Below are 17851 nucleotides of genomic sequence, written 5' to 3' on the forward strand. Positions count from 1 at the left end.
AGTTCACACCTTTTGAGTGTTGATGTTGACATGTCTGGCGAGGTCAGGTCGTGTCAAGTGCTTCACCTTCTGCTAAGCTGATAATTGCAGACATTTTGCATTGTTCTTTCCATCAAACAAACTGCTGTCTAGGTGTGGTAGGAAGATAGTCAGAGGCTATTTCCTGGTAGTCAGAGTTTAGCTCCTAGTTCCCTCTCAATAAATATCCGAGTATTTGTACATTGAGATAGAGAGGAACCTCACTACACCAGAGAGGTTCCAGAAGTAGCAGGCCAGAGTCTACACAGGCGTGTCCTAGGCCTTGTCTGTCAGCTGTACCTTCCCCTTACCTCCTCTCTATCATATATTCAGAATCCCTGGCGAGTTGAATTGTAAGGTGACGTATTGTGTTTCCCAAATTTTATGTTGTGTAATTTTAATGGCAGTCAACCATATTTACTCTCAATATCTTGTGTGGTGACTAATTCTGAATTAATGTTGATATGGGAAAAGGCAAAGGAATATAATTATCCATGAACATGTGTGATAAATGAATAATCTTTGTCATTTTAATTATCTTTAATTCCAATTCCCACTAAGATCTTGTTTTCATTGCTTAACTTATGATAGTGAAAGCTAGAGTGGAGAGCACCCTTAAGTTTATTTACTAAAGACTATGACTTAAAGATTCTTGACTATGATTTACATGCTTGCAGTTGTTGCTTGTTACTTCACTTAATACTGCTGAAAAGACTAATTCCATTCCTTGTCTTTTAAATTTCTGAATGGATGGTGGTAGCACTTTCTAGTCTTTCTACCTCCTACCTTCCTTTTCTACATCTCTCTATCCAATATTTCTATCCACTAACTTCTACCTTCTATCTACTAGCTCATGCTAGCTCTTCTTTCTAATTCTTTCCACTCTACCACTTCTGTTTACCCCCCACATCCCATTTTCTCTCTAAACTTTCCCATTCGCCTGACTACTCATCCTCATACCACCGCTGCCACCATTGTATGTATCTGAAATGAGGAATAATTATATTTAATTAAAATGATGAAACATTAGTGTTGATTTTTATACGGGGAAGGGAGGGGGGAAAACCCGTAAGCTCTGGGGTGCCTCCGGGTCTCACCCAGAAAATGGCGTTTCGTTACATTCAATGCTGGCTTTTTCTTTAAATGAGTGCAGGCTATCAGAGACAATCTGGTCATATAAAAAACCCAGCATTGAATATAATGGAATGGCTTTTTTTTGGTAGAGCCCCGGTGGCTGCAAAAGGACAGAGGACCATCCCATGGAGCATCCCACACTGGCAGGTGCCCACCAAGCCCCCTCACGACGACAATGGGCCACAAAGCAAGGGGGGAAAAGATAGCTTTAGGGAGCCACAAGAGTCTTCATCCAAAAAAAAGACGTTAGTGGCCAACACATTTTGCCTTCTGTTAAGGTAAAATAAAATCTTTACAGGATTTTAACAAATTTTAATGGTACATTATCTATTAATCAAGATGCCTACAGTGCACATACATAAGTCTACAGATTGAATTTCTTAAGGCCTTTTCCATCCAGTAAAAATGTTTTATTTTATTTAATAATCAATCATGAGAAATGGTAGGGAATAAGACAAGATGGAATCCAGTTTTAACATAAAATGTTTCATATTTTTAAATGAAAACTTATAGGAAGCAATATACACTTGTATGAAATGAACATTTCTTACTTACTGTTGCTGCTGATTACTGCTGTGAAATAGTTTTTTTTTTTTTTTTTTTTAGCTTCTTAATACATACGATAGCATTGCTACATAATATATCTACAAGATATTCTACATAATATAGCATGTATTGTATTATAATGTATTGTCTACATAAAAACCTCTTTTTTTCCTATACAGTTGTCTATTTTTTCCCAGGCTGATACCTCCTCATCCAATGAAAGTTCAAAACTCATAGATGATTAAAAAATTAAAGTCATTGAATGATTGGTGATTAAAAAATTCATTAAATAACAATGTATGGATTTACATTCTTGCTATCATCCATTGTTGCTTCTTTTTAAGTGTCTTACATAAATAAATAAACAAATAAAATTGTTATATAAAAGTTTAATGCATTAATTTTGTAGAGAATAAACACCTTCAGTGAAATCCCCTTAACATATATTGTGGCATGCAAAGGAGAAGCAACCACCAACCCATGATACAACCAGCTAACACCTGTGTTTACACCCAGTTGCTAACCCACACATACATGCATGCACATACTGAACACACACACATCGTTTGTGTGTGTACTCACCTGTGCATACATACGTATGTGTGTGTGTGTGTGTGTATAATTACTTTTTTTTTTTTTTTTTACCTGTGTAGTTACAGGACTAGAGCTATGTTCGTGGTGTCCCGTCTACCCAGCACTCTCGTTGTCATATAACGCTTTTAAATTACTGACAGTTTTGGCCTCCACCACCTTCTCACCTAACTTGTTCCAACCGTCTACCACTCTGTTTGCGAATGTGAATTTTCTTATATTTCTTCGGCATCTTTGTTTAGTTAAAATCTATGACCTCTTGTTCTTGAAGTTCCAGGTCTCGGGAAATCTTCCCTATCAATTTTATCAATTTCTGTTACTGTTTTGTATGTTGTAATCATATCACCTCTTTTTCTTCTATCTTCTAGTTTGGCATATTTAATGCCTCTAGCCTCTTCTCGTAGCTCTTGCCCTTCGGTTCTGGGAGCCAGTTAGTAACATGTCTTTGCACCTTTTCCAGTTTGTTGATGTGCCTCTTATGATATGATATGGGCACCACACAACCTCTGCATATTCTAGCTTTGGCCTAACAAAAGTCGCGAACAATTTCTTTAGTATTTCGCCATCCATGTATTTAAAAGCAATTCTAAAGTTAGAAAGTGTTGCATAGGCTCCTTACACAATGTTCTTAATGTGGTAATCCTGAGATATTGTCCTCAACTGTCCTGTCCTCACTTCCTCTGATATTCTACACATTCACCCCTTGTACCTTCCTCTGCTCGCACCTCCCTTAATTTTTCATGTCTGCTTCACGCCTGCCTCCTACGCATCCTTCTCCTCTCGCCCTTCATCTCTTGCTAACATCCCTTGCTTTCTTTATTGCGGCAACGCTTTGCCTTCGCCTTCTGTTATTATTCCCATCCTGCGCCCCTTTCCTCTTGTTTTGTTTCTTTTGCCTTTATCCTCGCCAACATGGACGCATCATCTTCCCACCTCTGTCACATTGTGGCCGTTGATGTGCCGCTGTGCATTGTAGCACACACATCTTTCTACATTACCACTCATGTGGTCATCGGGAGGATACGCCGTCATGCAAACGGCATGTATTGCAAAGAAGAGTACGTAAGCAATGGGATGCAGAGAGAGACAGTGAGGGATTAGACCTCAGAATGGCGTAAAGTCACCAGCGGAAGGGAAGGGAACTATCGGGGAAAGTGCCAAGCTATTACGACTAAAGCACTTGGAAGGGATCATAATAAGGATTAGGGATGGGACGGGGGAGGGGGGGGAAGGAATGGTGCCCAACCACATGGAAGGTCGGGGATTGAACGCCGACCTGCATGAAGCAAGATAGTTACTACCGTCCAGCCGAGCAAATTTAAAATAATGAAAATAAGTTCCTAAATGCTAATCATGATCTGAAACTTTTCCTAGATAGGTGTAATAAAACCCATTAGGACCACACCAGAAATATATATCTCTTTGATATCCTCAGAGTCAGACTAAATCTGGGCAAACACTCCATGCAAATTAAAGGTCACAGTCATTGGAACTCTCTCCCTGATGAATTAAAAATTGTCCAACCCATGCCCTGTTCAAAAGTAAAACCAAAAAGTACCTAATTTCATCCTCATAGTTTCCTACTTTGTGCTTCAAACTCACACTGTATCTTGTACTACCTACTTCCCCAATATTATAGATTATAGAAAGGCCTCCCAAGACATGATACCGAAGACGGCAGCCAACGCAGCAAACTTACGAACGTCATCGGCACGAGGATAGACCACAGGCTGACTGGACCGAAGAACCCTGTTGACAACCTGGGAGACCTGAACCCCTGGAACAGGGAAGAAGGGAACCCGTCAAAACAAAACGCAACCCAGGCCACCGAGGCTGTAGCGCACAGGTAATGGTGAAGAGCCGCAACTGGACACAAGATGCACCCCTGGCCTAACCAACCAAGCATCAACAACCCAAGGGTCCTTCCGGAAAGCAGCAGTCTCGGTCTTCACCAGAAAATAAGACTGCTCCAAATGAACAAACCTACCACCAGGACCAAAAGAGCAGAAACCTCTGTGCCGGAGAAGAGGATGAAGCTCCTGTAACAATTAGGTAATTACACATACACATACACACAATTAGGTAATTACACACACACACACATACACATACAGAATCTTAAATCTACTCTTTAGAAACAACTGGGGTGTCAGGGAATGCATACCTGCAGAAAATCAGAACTATACATTTGGTTATTTTGGCTTCCTGTTCTGTCTATTGTTGTAAAAGAGCTTATGTACTTCAGTTGAACATCTAGAATTGCATTTGCTGGTGCAGCAATAGAACACTCACAATGCTTGTTTCATGAGTAATATAGGATCAGGTTCAAGCCCTGGGCAGTTAAGCACAATTTGAGATTAGGTACTAATTCTAAACTGTTTGCTATTCTTCACCTAGCAGTAATTGGGGACCTAGCCGGGGAGCCGGCGGCTGAACGAACAGAATACTGAACGTATGATCCTGTGGTCTTGGGTTCGATACCGGGCGCCGGCGAGAAACAATGGGCAGAGTTTCTTTCACCCTGATGCCCCTGTTACCTAGCAGTAAATAGGTACCTGGGAGTTAGTCAGCTGTCATGGGCTGCTTCCTGGGGGTGGAGGCCTGGTCGAGGACCGGGCCGTGGGGACACTAAAGCCCCGAAATCATCTTGAGATAACCTCAAGATAGTTGAAAACTGACTTGCAGTCCATGTTCCAGGTAGAACTACCACAGAAAGGCATAAGTAAAGTTGTGGAAATTTACTGCTCTAAGCAGTAAACAAGTCAGAAAATAATTTGCTTCTGTGTTGTATATACTATAGTTAAAAAAAAGACAATAGAAATCATTGTTATTAGGGATAAGTAAGAAAAAGGGATAGACCACAAATAATGAGGGAGCATTGCACATTTTCTCAATGACTCATTTGGCGATAAATTATAATTCAATGTTTAAATTTAATATGGAGCACAATTTTCAAAGTCTTTAACAATAAATAATTCTAGGCAATACAATTTGAGCAAGGGGTACGCAAGATAATGCATACTGTACCTACATAGGGTCTCGGTAGTACAGTTGGGTTCGTTTTTGACTCTCAACCAGGAATTCAGAGTTCAAATCCAGGGCGGGACAAATTGTTGGGTGCATTTACTATCACGTAGCCCAGGAGTTAGTCAGCTTTGTGGGGTTGCATCCTGAGGAGGGGTCAGTAGTTCGACCTTGGGGTGAATCTCGATACAAGCATTACATGTATACATGCACTGGCTGTCTGTCCTATGGCAAAGAATTAAAAATTATAAAAACATAAGGAGTAATGTCTATGGAAGAACGAGAGCACAGTCACTTCACAGGTAAAAGGTCCAGGGTTTGATTCTCATGTAGGATGGAGATGTTTGGATAAGTTTCCTTTCACTTGAGGGAGCAATGCACTTAAGCCCCATTACTTGTTCCCAAGTCCTGACACACAGCTATGTGGTGGTGTGCCAAGTTATTCACCTACCTGTAAATAGGTACTTGGAAGTTAGACAACTCTTGTGTTGCATCCTAGGGAAGGTCAGTAGTTGGCCTAAGTGAACCTCAATAAGTCAAGCAGGCTTCCTTTGACTGACAATGGAAAACCAAATGAAGTTGTTGGAGAGACTATGTGGAAAGATTTGCACAGGATAACTGTTCATGATAGGAATAAATCAACAGATGTAGAAAATCTACATTATGATACTTGTACTGCAAAGGTATGTGCATTCTCAGACCACCTGGTAGCCTCAGGTGTAGAAGGGTGGAGTAATTTAACTAATTACTAACCGGAAGAAAATTTAAATTTTTGCCCAATTAATGAAAGGGAAATTACAACTCAAGTCGATAACAGAGCTGCAGCACTACTCCCGACGCAAACAATAGACCTTAACAACATACGCGATGACTGCCACCTTATGAAACACATAACCATTGCGGAGGTCCATAAAACAATTATGGGTTTCAAGAACAAGGCGCCGGGCAACAGCAAAATAAATAAGATGGTATTATCCAACCTACCAGTGATTGCACTCCATCAATACACATGTATCTTAAATGCAGCTCTTGCATCTGGACTATTCCCCACATACTTCAAGAATGCCACAATACGATTAATCCCCAAGCCAGGTAAACCCCCAACCCAAACTGAAAACTACAGGCCAATTTCCCTCCTCGAAGTACCAGGTAAAATATTCGAAAAAATTATCAATCAGAGACTTGTGAAGTACATGGAAGAGGAAGGGAAGTATAACAGCAGGCAGCATGGGTTTAGACACCGCAGAGGGGCCCATACAGCTATAGCTCTGATCTACGAGCATATAGCTAACGCAGTGTCGAAAAAGATCAGTGTAATATAGTGCTTAGGGACGTCTCGAAAGCCTTCGATAAAGTGTGGCACACAGGCCTAAAATATAAGATATCTGAACTAGGACTTCCTGAGAGATTTACAGCTACTCTCTGCAGCTTTATAGACAATAGAACTGCTAGGCTTAATATCGGCAGCTACTTGGGTGACGTAATAGAACTGAAAAGTGGAGTACCACAAGGAAGCTGCCTCTCCCCCACTCTATTCAACATATATACAGCTGACCTACCCCAACCCCAACATGGAGAATACATCACATACGCTGATGATGTTACCCAAATAATATGCCAACCGGGCCCATCAAAGCCGCTACTAGCCGACAAGACCAAGGCAGCCATTGAACTCATAAACAACTTTGAGAAGCAATGGAAAATTAGCACCAACAAACAAAAGTTCCAAATAATACACATTGCGAAAAGAAACCCTGACCCCATCATCCTTGATAACCAGCCCATCCAATATGCGGAGGTAGGCAGAATACTGGGACTTATGATAAATAGAACAGGGATACAAATTCATGTAAGGGACCGACTAAACAAAGCCAAAGCAGCATTAGGAAAACTGAGAAGATTCCGAAGCCTCAGTACTAACATTCAGATCCACCTATATAAGGCTCTAGTTCGGCTGCATCTAGAATATCCCCCAGTACCACTACACACCATAAAGAAAACTAACATGCAGAAACTGCAAGCAGTACAAAATAAGGCGCTAAGGAGAGCAGCAAAACACCGTCCACCATATGATCAGACAATCCAGGAGCTCCACGAGCTCCTGAACATACAGCCACTAAACATCAGACTGCAGCACCAAGCCATCAGGGTATGGAACACCATCGAAATGTTAGAGGACCCAATGTTTGAAAGATTACTCCAAGATGAGACGCCCCGCTCCCACAGCTGGTGGCCCAAGAGCCTCGATTCTCTGGACGAAAACCCCGCCCCACAGTATATAATCCCAAGATGAGTTATATATGTATATATATGAACAGTTCATATATGTGTATGTATGAACAACTCGATAAATAATATGTATGACAACTCGATAAATAATAATAATAAAATAAAGAGCATTAAACAGAATAACGTGTGTGGAAGCATCGGAGTGTCTATATATGAATGCTTCACAGTATTCATCTATGGACATCCATATATGGTGAAACACATGTGAAGAACCTCTCACACACTCACAGCTCCCTGACAAGAGGGAGCCAGCTTAGCTTAGCTGCCAACACCCACACATCGGGTCAGCAAGGCGGACAGCCCGCCTGCTTTCATACCTCTCACTGTATTTCCCACTTCTATACTTCCCTTCACCTATGCCTCTCCTTCCTCTTTACTCCCAAAAAAAAAAAAAAAAAAAAAAAAATTAACTAATTATAGCATATAACTGGCTGTTCCTAAAATGTCAGTCATTTTATTTACTGCCTACACAGTAACACGGCAAATGCTTCACATTATTAATACCCTCTCACACTGAAATGAGATGGATTAAATACAAAGAAATCTAGCTCCAGTGCGTGTAGCCTTAATTTGCTTACAGTGAATCTGAACAAACAACTTCAATAATGTTCACCAGAGGGGCCTGACAGCTGAATGGACAGCACTCTGGTTTTGTAGTCCTAAGGGTTCGGGTTCGATCCCCAGCAGAGGCGGAAACAAATGGACAGTTTCTTTCATCCTGATGCTCCTATTCACCCAGCAGTAAATAGGTGCCTGGGAGTTAGACAGCTGCTACAAGTAGCTTCCTTGAAATGTGTGTGTGAAAATTAGGATTAAGGACTTGCCTAAAATGCCATGCGTGCTAGTGGCTGTACAAGAATGTATGTGTGTGTGTGTGTGTGTGTGTGTGATGTATGTATGTATATGTTGTACCTAGTAACCAGAATGCAGTACTTGGCCTATTATGCAAGGCCCAATTTGCCTAATAAGCCAAGTTTTCCTAAATTTATATATTTTTAAATTTTTTTTCTTATGAAATGATAAGGTATACATTTCATTATGTATGAGTTAATTTTCTTAAATTTGAGTTAAAACTAACGTAGATATATGACCAAACCTAACCAACCCAACCTAACCTATCTTAACCTAAACTAACACAACAAAGTCAATAATGTATGTTCTTAATATAATGTTAATAATAATTCAAATAAACTAATTGGAAGCAATTTATTGAAAATAACGAAAATCACTCGGGCCTATTAGACAAACTGGGCCTTGACATATATAATATATATATATATATTATATTATATATATATATATTATATATTATATATATATATATATATATATATATATATATATATATATATATATATATATATATATATATATATATATATATATATATATATATATATATATCTAACTATTAATGCTTTAATGCCTACTTGTATAAAGGCTATAATTCAAGAAAGAGTTAAGGGCCCTCTAAACTCTACAAATGATTCACCCCATATCTGGGTAGGCCAGAATTTTATTAATTTGCATTGTCCCTCCTAGCTTCATGCCAAGCTTGCAGTTCCCTAACACGTGCATCTTCTTCTTCTATCACTCGTATTCTTTCTTGGTGGAACATTGCTAAATCCTCAAGCTGGGTCATTAGCTTCATATGTTCCTCCTTCATTTTTGCTACCTGCCTTGCATACTGACCCAGACCATTCAATGTGGCTTGTACTTTAATTTCAGCACAAGCCAGGGCTTTCATTTTCTCTGTTTTCAGAGCTAATAATTCTTTGCTTAAGCCCTGCTGCTGCTGCCCTTGGTTGGATCCTCCTGGTCCTGGTGACACTGCTGGACGTTTTGCTGGGGTAGGTCCTGGTGGGGCATCAACATCCATCATTGTTGCTCTTATGTTGGCCTCCACGTTATAATTAAGTGGGAACTGTACCACAGCAACCGCATAGTGTTCTGTTTGACATGCGTGACAGAAAACTTTATTATCCTTCAAAATGGCACCAATGCAGCTGGAGCAAAAGGTATGGCCACAGGGAAGAGTGCGTGGCCTTCGCTCTTCTTGGTCATACTCGTTGTTGCAGCCTTCACACTCCTGAAAATAATAAAATATATGATTAATGTCAAGCAATTTAAGAGAACTTTTATCCAACAGAGAAAAATGAGATGTACTTTGAAAGCCTTTTTTTTTTTTAATGAATTGCAGAAATGGAGCTAAGTATAGAAAGTATAGTACAAGAAATGTTTGAAGAGGTACTGATCTCAAATATCACATACAGAACTATTATTATTATTAACATTAACTAAAAATTAAAAAAAAAAATGAAAATGTAAAAAATATTGCCAAACTTAACAATTTTCATTTCAAATCAAAGAATGAAGAAAACATAAAAAACATTAAAATATTAAATTGCCATCTACACTTCCGTGGAAATAAACATTCCATTCACCTGGATTGTATGGGTCTGGAACCGCGGACAGAGCTACGGCCTCACACGCGTGGGGTCCGCGGTTCGAGGCCCATTCAGTCCAGGTGAATGGAACATTAAAATATTCCTAAATTATAAAACAATTTGCACCACCAGTCAAGTGCCTTACAAGGCATTATGTGCACTACAGGGGGTTAAGTAATTAGACTTAGGTAATTATCATATGAACGAGATGTAAGAGAAGACCACCGGTAAAGTTAACTTTACCGAAGCCACACTATAAGAGCTCAATCATGTAAACCGCAAATAGTCACAAGATAACCACACACCTCAAATATCTAATACTGTACCTAAGAAGATGCCTTACCATGCATGTGATGTTATCGTGAGGGCTCCTGTAAATTATTGCACTGAAGTACTATCAGAAGGCGTGGTGGCCAGATAATATACTGTATATTCTTAGCTGAAGGCACAAGTTAATGCTCTGTCACAAGTAACTGTAAAAAAACAAACAAATCAAAAAGAGTACAAATACAGACTAGAAAACCAAATTTTATTCCATACAGAAGGTTTAAGTAAATGATTTTTTGTTATCCCTTTGGTAGTAAACATATCAGTAAGACAGTTTAGATAACTATGAAAGGGCAGAAAATGTCATCGGATACACTGTATACTATATTCCAGCTGTATTCTTATTGATGGTGTGTAAATTGGGTAGAATAAAGTAAGCAATTATCAAAGACAGCAGTAAACCAATACAGTACAGTACAGTATATGGTCTTGTAGTACAGATTGCTTTCTTGTTCAACTACAAATGGTTGAAAATACATTAAAATGCATTCTCAACTCACAATCAGGAATCCCGGGTTCAATTTTTGGGTAGGACAGAAATGGTTGGGCACATTTCTTTTCACCTAATGCTTCTGTGTACCTAGCACTAAATAGATACCTGGAAGTTAAGTAACTTGTGGGGGTTGCAACCTGGGATAGGTCAGTAGGTTGACCTTGAGACCTCAATACAAACCTTAAGTACTGTTTATACACAGGCTTCCTGCTCTTGACTAAATAAATAAATAAAAGATTCATGAATTCCTAGATATCACTTAGGATGCCACTAAGGGAGCAGAAAGATGCAAGAGTCCACAGTCTCTTGACATTTGAGAAAACTATTTATGTTGATGGTAAACTAAAATACAGTATAGTTAAGTACAGTATATTAGATTTTAGATTTACAGGAAAATTGATGATACAAGTTGAGAGAAGAAACAATGTTCTGTAAAATTTACCTTTACCTGAATTTACCCGAGGGCCACTAATACTAGTGGCCTTGATGAGGACAGGAAGGCAGCTTGTCAAAGGTCCCCCATTTTCCCTGATGAACTTTTCCAGCTGTGCTGTATTTTAAAACTCGGCAGAGTTTTGGCATTTATGACTTCGGCGGGTAAGTGGTTCCACGGGTTCCAGGTACTACACTGTACCTGGTTGAGCTTGAACCCGGTGTAGTGGGAGGAGTAATCTTTGTGGTGAGGGAGGTAGCCTTGTCTGCTGACTCTGTGTGACCACCTTTTACTGGCTGGACTCACTATAGCAACTTAGTTGTTCGCTATGGTAAACATAACATGCAGATAGGTATATATAACGTCTGTATATAGTGAATAAGAGCAAAAACAGTATGGTGGGAGGAGAATGGTGGCGAGTAAAGTGAGGTGACGGAGGGAGCGAGTGACAGCCAGTGGCGGGCTGCCACTTCCTGCCACTGCCACTCAGCATACCAACTTAGTGGTTCGTTATAGTGAACACAAATGTAGATACTTATATAAAACGTGTATATATAATATAATAACAGCAAAAGGAGTGTAGGGGAGAAGGAGGTGAGGGAGGTGGCAACATCTGCATGATTTATCATGCTGGGTAGGGGTGGCCACTATGTTCTTTGGGCACTATACCGGCTTAGTTGAATAGTTATGGTGAACAAAACATGTAAATACTTATATATAATGTTTGTATATAGGATAATAATGCCACAAATAGTATTGTTGGGGAAGAAATTTTAGTGCATCTGACCTTGAATGTGAGAGGGAGGCAGCCGCCAGCTGACTATGTAGCGACGTCTCTTAGTGCCTGAACTAACTATATCAGCTTAGTTGTACAGTTGTGGTGAACAAAACATGTAGATACTTATATATAATGTCTATATATAGTGAATAAAAGCAAAAACAGTATGGTGGGAGGAGAATTTGGGCGAGTGAGGTGTTGAGGGAGTGAGTGGCAGAGAGTGGCTATGTAACAGAACATACAGATACTTTTATATAACCTGTGTATATAGTGTAATAACCAACAAAGTATTTGTTCACTGTTTGATGAACATAATAATTGAATCAACAATATGCACACCATAATTTTGAGTACAGCGATGATTCACACATTTTATTATATAAGTATATCACACTACACACTATTGAATAATATTACAGCAAAAGAAATGAAGAAAAATAAATCAGAGACATTGAATTAATTAGGTAATTCTCTCTTTGTGGCCACTTCTGCCTGACAGCTGGGGCGGAGCAGAACGTCTGGGATGCATGATGAGTCAGCGCCTGTTCTTTGCCAGACTTCTTCGCCCTATAGCGGGCAAAATATGCTCCTTACGATTTTTTTATTATTTTTCCCGTGATCAGAGAACACAAATTTACAGGTTTAGAAGAATTATTTTTTTGTTATGCACCTGTGGGTGACAATGCCCAAATAGCCCTTAGCAACACAATGGTTAATGAGGGTAACTGTTGGCCAGCTAAGCCATTGCAAATGTTGAATTCATGCATCATGCAATTTAATACTGATTATTCATATGTCCATGGGGTTCAGTGTATTAAATAAAGCACATGGCCAACCACCTACTGAGACTAATCAAGGACAATAAAATGATGATGACATACATGAAGTGATGTGAGCAGTGCAACAATGCCTGCTTCCATCATTCAGCAGCTACTCTTCATGGCAGCAATCCATTGCAGTCTCCTCTGTGGGTCACGAGGAACATGGTATACTGTCAAGATCCTTCATTCTGCCTCAATGTGATGGCTCAAAGTAATAAATACTGTATGTGCACCAGATTTAAAGATCAAAAGTCATGAATGAAAGAAGTTAGATCAAAAGGCAGAAGAATGAAAGAAGTTAGCCTGAAATCTAAAAAAAAAAAAAAAAATTATATAATTTATTTATTTATATACAAGAAGGTACACTGGGTTTGTGAGAATACATATATATCTGAAAACTCACACCCTAGAAGTGACTCGAACCCATACTGCCAGGAGTATGTAGCGAGCTAATCTTATACTCGCTCCATTATCTCATTATCTTAATAGCATAACCAATTAGCACTAACTACAGAAGCTACAATCCTATCCCCATTTACAGGTAATACTCTTCTCATCTTGTTGGAGGGAGCCGAGGTGTAGTCACCATATGAGCAAGCGATATGAGGAATAGCAGCACAGGAGACATCTCCTGTCACGTAGGGTGCAGTCGCACCTCCAAAGATCTCCAGTATCATCTATTGATATTGGTAATGGCTCAAAAGGGCCATCATTTACGGGCTATTCATGCCTGTGCCACCTTTTGGGTGGCTTTTCCACAGTCCACAATGTAGCACTCGGCGTGTACAGTTCTAATCGACCCAAGATGCTACAGCTTCGACACAGTGCAGACAGCAAACTGCGACTGCATCGAGCTACAACGCTCTCGCTCCCCGAGTTCAGACACTCACAATTCCCAATTGAGCCGCCACGCTCTCCCACACAGAGCTCCACGACTCCGGCCTCACTGTTTGCTAGTTGTGTTTTTTACGGGGGTTGAGCTTTGCTCTTTCGGCCCACCTCTCAACTGTCAATCAACTGTTTACTAACTACTTTTTTTTTTTTTTTTTTTTTTTTCCCCACACCACACACACACACACCCCCCCAGGAAGCAGCCCATGACAGCTGACTAACTCCCAGGTACCTATTTACTGCTAGGTAACAGGGGCATTCAGGGTGAAAGAAACTTTGCCCATTTGTTTCTGCCTCGTGCGGGAATCGAACCCGCGCCACAGAATTACGAATCCTGCGCGCTATCCACCAGGCTCACTCAGCTCTCTGCTTTGCTCCAAGCATCTGAACATTTACGACAATGCCACCAACCGACTACTGTAATCAAGACTACTAAATAAATATGAAAACTCACTAAACAATGTGTATCTAATCTACCCAACAACGTAACATAAACGTACGTTACAAGCACTATGCAACTGGTGTACAGGGCACCTTATCCACTCGACCATCACGACCGGACAAAAAGCTGATGGTAGCCGAGGCTATTTCCCCATCAGCCCGCCGGCACTCTGATGGTAATCTTGGGCATAATATTTTTTCAAATCACCTCATTCTTAGGGGCACACGTGAGGAACACACATGCGAACAAGCCTGAATGGTCCCCAGGTATAGGGGTGCCACACCACCACCTGTGACACAGCAGACACACCACCCACCTGCGACACAGCAGCCACACCACCCACCTGCGACACAGCAGCCACACCACCCACCTGCGACACAGCAGCCACACCACCCACCTGCGACACAGCAGCCACACCACCCACCTGCGACACAGCAGCCACACCACCCACCTGCGACACAGCAGCCACACCACCCACCTGCGACACAGCAGACACACCACCCACCTGCGACACAGCAGCCACACCACCCACCTGCGACACAGCAGCCACACCACCCACCTGCGACACAGCAGCCACACCACCCACCTGCGACACAGCAGACACACCACCCACCTGCGACACAGCAGCCACACCACCCACCTGCGACACAGCAGACACACCACCCACCTGCGACACAGCAGCCACACCACCCACCTGCGACACAGCAGCCACACCACCCACCTGCGACACAGCAGCCACACCACCCACCTGCGACACAGCAGACACACCACCCACCTGCGACACAGCAGCCACACCACCCACCTGCGACACAGCAGACACACCACCCACCTGCGACACAGCAGACATACCACCCACCTGCGACACAGCAGACATACCACCCACCTGCGACACAGCAGCCACACCACCCACCTGCGACACAGCAGACACCTGCGACACAGCAGACACAGCCACGGGTGCCACACTGCGTCTTCAATGACAGCTGATAGGAAGGTGCCACATCGTACACGACGCGCTCTTCGCCGCTTGTATAGAAACCCTTATCCTAGCCTTATCCACCCTTACCCTAGCCCTATCCACCCTTACCCTATCCATCCTTACCCTAACCCTATCCAACCTAACCCAGATTAACTCAACCCAGTCTAGCCTAAATTAATACACCCTTAACAACATATACGGTTTTGTTCATCAGAAAACGAGCTTTCTCGAAACTACGGTGTGTACGATTTGATCATACTAGCTGTGGTGTCTTAGTTTTTACCTGAATTTACCTGTTGGGCACCAACATTCGAGTGGCCACGACGAGAACAGGAAGCAGGCGGCTTGTCAAATTTTCCCTGGTGATTTTTTTCCAGCTGGATTTTAAAACTGAACAGTTATTTTTAGCATTTACGTCTTTGGCGGGTAGGCGGTTCCATGGGTTTATAACCCTGAGGTCCTCAATAGTTACGAGCAGTGGCTCCCTGGGTAGCCAGTCCTCTAAACGAAGACCCAAAGTCCATTCCATGCACCTGCCAGACCCCCTGTTTATGAATGAAAAAAGGTTTACACACGATACTCAACTGTTGACGTTCGAACACTTCCGGAACAAGTAAATAAATAAATAAAATAAATGTTTATTCAGGTAAGGTACATACATACAAGAGATTTTACAAAAATTGATAGATTTATAGATAGAGCTAGTACATACAATGCCCAAAGCCACTATTACGCAAAGCGTTTCGGGCAGGAAAAACATTAAAGACTAAAACTTAATACTAATTGAGTTTAAAGTATAAAATGTGTTGAGAACAAATAAAAATAAAAATAAAAAACTAAAACTTAATACTAATTGAGTTTAAAGTATAAAATGTGTTGAGAACAAATAAAAATAAAAATAAAAAAGGGATTGTAACACGGGTTAGGTTCCTCTCTCTCTACTTGTCTACCTTCTACTCCCTCTACCCGTATTCTTACTTTTTATTCTCTACCAAGGGACTCCAAAACTTTTACCAAAACCAACTCCACGCCACGTGGTCCTAAGACGATTGACCGACTTAGGATTCTACACCCAGTATGACGTGACCTAGGCTTTGAGCAAAACTCTAGAGTCGCCTCTACGCTGCCACCACCAGACCAGCAACACCGAGCAATGATCGAGGTCTGGATCGATCACGCTGATTAATCAACCTTGGGGCTTGATCCCCACTATAACCGATGACCGTGGAACTTAAGAGTGTAAAATTAATTACACGGGAATGATTCGATGTTAGAATCGGCGCCCAATCCAACTCCGCCTCGTGTGGACCACGTGACCAGGACAAGTGTACACATAAAACACATGGAAATAATAAAAATGCAATTTAATAACTAATTAATTTATTAAAAGAAAAACTAAAACAAAATCTAAATATGTTCACTCCCTGTCACTTTAACACTCCCTACTTGACCTGAATGGCAATGAAGACTATTCTATAAATAACCATAGCAACTATACCTCTATGTTTTACCAGCTAAAGATGTTGGGCTGGTCTTGGGGAGAGGTAAGATGTTTGACCTCTCCCAGCTGCTCTGCAGATCACACTGCTCTCTTCCTTGTCTGGTCTACCCCAGACAGAGTATTGTATCCTTCCGCCTAGTCAAAGTTCTACCAAGTTACTAGCAAGGTTTAAGTTATAACAATTAACCTCTGTTTGTACTGAATTGATCCAGACTGGTTGAATTATTTTACTGAAATTAAATTACACAAACATCTAACGGCAGAGCTGTTCCCGATCCCCCAAAAATGGTTAATTGAACTTTGAGAAATAGTAGACCTGTCAACCCTGATGACCTATGACCGCCGGTCACTCCGCCTTACAAGTTAGATCTGATTCGTGACGTCACTGATGGTGACTTAAACTCAATAATTAGAATACTCTTGATATTGTATCCAGTACTATTATACAATACAATTTTAATGCAAAATGAATAAAGGCTAATTTTCTCTAAATTACTGAATACTATAGGATGGTTCATTATACAAAACTATGAACAAAGCGTCGGTTATTTCCACCGCGAATTCCCCTGGGGGTCAGGTTCCCAGGTCACCATGCGGGCTCAGCTTCCCATTCTCTTTTGTCGATAAACCACTCTGGATAATTCTTACAACAGCCTAGTTTGTTACAGGAACATGGCTGAAAAAGCAGCACAAATACAATTAGGTCGACAAACAGCGTTGTTTAAAAAAACAGACATGGGTTGAGTATTCATCTAGTTGTGCTTGCGAGGGTTGGGCTCTGCTCTTTCGGCCCGCCTCTCAACTGTCAATCAATCAGCTGTTATTAACTAATTTTCACACACACACATCCCTGTGTACAGGAATCGTAGCAGACGTGTGGAAACAGGCTAACATAGTTCCAATCTACAAAAGTGGCAGCAGGGAAGACCCCCTCAATTATAGACCTGTATCATTGACAAGTGTAATAGTGAAAGTATTGGAAAAACTAATCAAAACTAAATGGATAGAACCCCTGGAGAGAAATGATATAATATCAGACAGACAGTATGGTTTTCGATCTGGAAGATCCTGTATATCGAATTTACTCAGTTTCTATGATCGAGCCACTGAGATTTTACAGAAAAGAGATGGCTGGGTTGA

The 17851-nt window shown here is 41.1% G+C and overlaps 1 long non-coding RNA gene across 1 annotated transcript; it reads right to left on the minus strand.

Annotated features, from left to right (window-relative positions):
* Window positions 1–1449: 1449 nt before the first annotated feature.
* On the minus strand, window positions 1450–15289 carry LOC123773439 (uncharacterized). The gene is made up of 4 exons (XR_006774811.2): window positions 15145–15289; window positions 12962–13045; window positions 10393–10522; window positions 1450–9691 (listed from the first exon to the last, which is right to left on the minus strand). It is a non-coding gene; the product is annotated as an uncharacterized lncRNA (long non-coding RNA).
* Between the last annotated feature and the right edge of the window lie 2562 nt (window positions 15290–17851).

Source organism: Procambarus clarkii, chromosome 89 (genome assembly GCF_040958095.1).
Source record: "Procambarus clarkii isolate CNS0578487 chromosome 89, FALCON_Pclarkii_2.0, whole genome shotgun sequence".
NCBI classification, from domain to species: Eukaryota; Metazoa; Arthropoda; class Malacostraca; order Decapoda; family Cambaridae; genus Procambarus; species Procambarus clarkii.